The 4,873-nt window shown below is 36.0% G+C and overlaps 1 pseudogene; it reads left to right on the top strand.

Annotated features, from left to right (window-relative positions):
* The first annotated feature begins 251 nt into the window (after nucleotides 1–251).
* Nucleotides 252–4,609, top strand: LOC101319756 (hypoxanthine-guanine phosphoribosyltransferase pseudogene; annotated as a pseudogene).
* Nucleotides 4,610–4,873: the final 264 nt, after the last annotated feature.

The following is a 4,873-nucleotide window of genomic DNA, read 5'->3' as shown; positions in this document are numbered from 1 at the left end:
TCTTTTTCCACCTAGACTTCAGTCCTTCAGTTATTACTGGCAAAATGTTACTAATTGACTGTGATTCAAAACAGGAAACTGTCTTAAAGGAAATTTTCATATTCTACTTTAAAGTAAAAATCCAAAGTTGGGCCCACCCCTGGAAAAATTAGCCTGGCCAGTCTGTCTTCACTTTAGTCCCTCCACGCATAAGGAGGTGGAGAGGGAACGCTGAGCAGGAGGCCAGAATAGGAGCAAAAGGAGATTGGGCGATGGATCCCAGGGTTGGTGAGCTAGGATGTAAATGGAAGAGTGTACTAGATAGCTTTTACCCTTACCATTTAAAAATAAACCTAAATCAGAAATAAAAATAAAAAGCACCACATCACTGTTTTTTCCTAAGATCCAAAGGGTGAACTGTGATATGACTTTAAGGGTAAGAGTTAAGAATTCTGACCAAAATTAGGGCCCCAGTTCCTGGCATTTCATCATTAGTATCTTATTTCTTTGGGGTTAAGGACTATTCTTTTTCAAAAGTTCCTTATTTTTTCCAGCTTTATTGAGATATAATTGACATAAAACATTGTGTAAGTTTAACGTGTACATGCGATGATATGATACACTTATACATTGTAAAATGTTTACCTCAGTAGGGTTAGTTATCACCTCCATTACCTCATGTAATTACCATTTCTTTTTTGTGATGAGAACATTTAAGATCTACTCTCTTAGCAGCTTTCAATCATATAGTACAGTATTGTTAACCATAGTCACCATGCTATACTTTAGATCCCCAGGACTTATTCATGTTATAAGTGGAAGTTTGTACACTTTGGCTGACATCTCCCCATTCCCACCCCCGCCCCCAGCCACTTACAACCACCATTCTACTTTGTTGCTGTGAGTTTGGGTTTTATAGATGCTACATATAAATGATATCATACAGTATTTGTCTTTCTCTGTCTGACTTATTTCACTTAACTTAATGCCCTCAAGGTCCATCCATATTGTTACAAATGGCAGGATTTCCTTCTTTCTCATGGCTCAATAATATTCCCTTGTGTATATATGCCTCATTTTCTATATCCATTTATCTGTAGACTGACACTAAGGTGGTTTCTATATCTTGGTTATTGTGAATAACATGGCAACGAACATGGGAGTGCAATATCTCTTTGAAGACTTGATTTCATTTCTTTTGGATATGTACCCAGAAGTGAGATTACTGGATCATATGGTAGTTCTATTTTTAATTGTTTGAGGAAACTTCACACTGTTCTCCATAGTGGCTGCACCAGTTTACATATCCACCAATAGTACACCAGGGTTCCCCTTTCTCCACATCCTTGCCAAAATTTATCTTTTTTATAATAGCCATTCTAACAGGTGTGAGGTAACATTGTGGCTTTGATTTGCATTTGATTTGCATTTCCCTGATGACTAATGATATTGAACATCTTTTCACGTACCTGTTGGCCACTTGTGTATCTTCTTTGGAAATGTGTCTACTCAGTTCCTCTGCTCATTTTTTTTTTTAAGAAGATGTTGGGGGTAGGAGTTTATTAATTAATTTATTTATTTTTGCTGTGTTGGGTCTTTGTTTCTGTGTGAGGGCTTTCTCTAGTTGTAGCAAGCGGGGGCCACTCTTCATCACGGTGTGCGGGCCTCTGACTATCGCGGCCTCTCTTGTTGCGAAGCACAGGCTCCAGACGCGCAGGCTCAGTAGTTGTGGCTCACGGGCCTAGTTGCTCTGTGGCATGTGGGATCTTCCCAGACCAGGGCTCAAGCCCGTGTCCCCTGCATTAGCAGGCAGATTCTCAACCACTGCACCACCAGGGAAGCCCTCCCTCTGCTCATTTTTTAATCATATTTTTTGTGTGTTTGTTTTTGAGTTTTATGAGTTCCTTCTATGTTTTGGATATTAACTCCTTATCAGATATATGATTTGCAAATATTTTCTTACATTCCATAGGCTTCCTTTTCATTTTTTTAATTATTTCTTTTGCTGTGCAGAAGATTTTTGGTTTGATTTAGTCCCACTTGTTTACTTTGGCTTTTGTTGCTTGTGCTTTCAGTGTCATAGCCCCCAAAATCATTGCCAAGACCACTGTCAAGGGGCTTTTCCTCTATGTTTTCTTCTAGAAGTATTATAGCTTTAGATCTTATGTTTAATTCTTTAAATCCATTTCAAGTTAATGTTTTGTGAGTGATGTGAGATAGGGTCCATTTTATTCTTCTGCATGTGATTATCCAGTTTTCCCTATACCAATTATTGAAGAGATTATCTTTTCGCCATTGAGTATCATTGACTCCCTTGTCAGTATTAGTTGGTTGTATAAGCAAGGGGTTATTTCTGGGTTCTTGATTCTGTTCCATTGGTCTTTTGTCTATTTTTATGCCAGTACCACACTGTTTTGATTACTATACGTTTGTAATAACATAGTTTGAAATCAAGAAGCGTGATGCCTCTCACTTTGTTCTTTTCAGGATTACTTTGGTTCTTCAGGGTCTTTTGTAGTTCCATAAAAATTTTAGTATTTTTTCTCTATTTCAGTGGAAAATGCCATTGGAATTTTGATAGGAATTGCATTGAATCTATAGATGGCTTTCAGTAGTATGGACATTTTAACAATATTAATTCTTCTAATACATGAACATTAGATATATTTTCTTTTATTTGTGTCTTCTTCAATTTCTTCAAATTGAACAATCTCATGCAAAATTATTCAATATTTTTGCAGATTATATTATATTATAAATTGTTACAAGGTAATAGCTAAAAATTCCCTGTGTTCTAAAATGTATCCTTGCTGCTTATCTATTTTATTCATAGTAGTTTGTATCTGTTAATCCCTTACCCCTAGTTTGTTCCTCTCCCCTTTGGTAACCACTAGTTTGTTCTCTATATCTGTGACTCTATGTTTTGCATATACATTATTTTTTAGGTTCCACATATAAGTGTTATTATACAGTATTTGTTTGACTTATTTCACTAAGCATGATATTCTCTAGGTTTATCTGCATTGCTGCAAATGGCAGAATTTCATTCTTTTTTATGGCTGAGTAATATTCCATTGTATATATATATATATATATATATATTGCATCTTCTTTATATATTCATCTGTTGATGGGCACATAGTAATCTCTAATGGTTTTTCTAATTTCTGTGGTATCAGTTGTAATATTTCCTTTTCATTTCTGATTTTATTTGTTTGAGTCTTCTCTTTAAATTTAGTCAGTTTTTGTTGTCTTAAAATTAAAAAACAGCTCTTAGTTTCATTGATCTTTTCTATTTTTTTTTTTTTGGTCTCTATTTCATTATTTCTGCTCTGATCTTTATTTCTTTTCTTCTACTAAATTTGGGCTTAGTTAATTCTTCTTTTTCTAGTTCTTTGAGGTGTAAAGTAGGTTATTTATTTGAGATCTTTCTTTTTTCTTAATGTAAGTACCTATTGCTAAAGCTTCCCTCTTATAGTGCTTTTGCAGCATCCTATAAGTTTTGGTATGTAATGTTTCAATTTTTGTTTGTTTTCAAGATATTTTTAAATGTTCCTTTTGATTTCCTCCTTGACCCATTGGTTGTTCAGGAGTGTGTTGTTTAATTTCCACATGTTTGTGTGAATTTTCCAGTTTTCCTTCTGTTATTGATTCCTAGTTTCATACCTTTGTGGTCAGAAAAGTTACTTGGTATGACTTCAGTCTTCTTAAATTGGCTAAGAATTGTTTTGTGATGTGATCTTTCCTGGAGAATATTCCATGTGGAACTTGAGAGGAATATATATTCTGCTGCTGTTGAATGGAATGTTCTATATACGTCTGTTAGGCCCATTTGCTCTAAAGTATAATTCAAGTCCAGCATTTCCTTCTTTTATGTCTGGGTGATCTATCTATTATTGAAAGTGGGGTTATTGAAGTCCCCTACTATTATTGTACTGTTGTCTATTTCTCCATTCAGATCAGTTAGTGTTTGCTTAATATATTAGATTAGCCAAAAATTTCGTTTGGGTTTTTCCATAAGATGTTACAGAAAAAGCTCATCCCAGACTGCCCTCAGCCCACACGCCAGCCAGCTCCATTATGGTGACCCACAGCTCCAGCATCGTGGACCGAATGGCTGGCTTGAGATGTGATGAAGGAGATGGGAGGCCATCACATCACGGGCCTCTGTGTGCTCAAGGGGGGCTATAAATTCTTTGCTGACCTGCTGGATTACATCAAAGCACCGAACAGAAATAGTGATAGATCTATTCCCATGACTGTAGATTTTATCAGACTGAAAATCTACTGTAATAAGCAGTCAACAGGTGACATAAAAGTAATTGTTGGAGATAGTCTCTCAACTTTAACTGGAAAGAATTTCTTGATTGTTGAAGATACAATTGACACTGACAAAACAATGCAGACCTTGCTTTCCTTGGTCAAGCAGCATAATCCAAAGATGGTCAAGGTTGCAAGCTTGCTGGTGAAAAGGACCCCTCGAAGCATTGGTTATAGACCAGACTTTGCTGGATTTGAAATTCCAGACAAGTTTGTTATAGGATATGCCTTTGACTATAATGAATACTTCAGGGATTTGAATCATGTTTGTGTCATTAGTAAAACTAGAAAGGCAAAATACAAAGCCTAAGATGAGAGTTCGAGTTTGGAAACATCTGGAGTCCCATTGAAGTCACCAGTAAAATTATCAAATGTTCTAGTTCTGTGGCCAGCTGCTTAGTAGAGCTTATTGCATTTATCTTCGAGGAATTGTATCTGTTTTGCATTTTAGAAAGGTCAGTTGCTGCATTCCTGAACTCTTTATTTGCACTGTGAGTCTATAGACTATCAGTTCCCTTTGGGTGGATTGTTATTTCACTTGTGAATGAAAAATCTCTTAAACCACACCACTATT

The sequence above is a fragment of the Tursiops truncatus genome, chromosome X, assembly GCF_011762595.2.
Source record: "Tursiops truncatus isolate mTurTru1 chromosome X, mTurTru1.mat.Y, whole genome shotgun sequence".
Taxonomy (NCBI): Eukaryota; Metazoa; Chordata; class Mammalia; order Artiodactyla; family Delphinidae; genus Tursiops; species Tursiops truncatus.
Note: the sequence above shows the minus strand (reverse complement) of the source record. Positions and strands in the feature narration are given on the sequence as shown.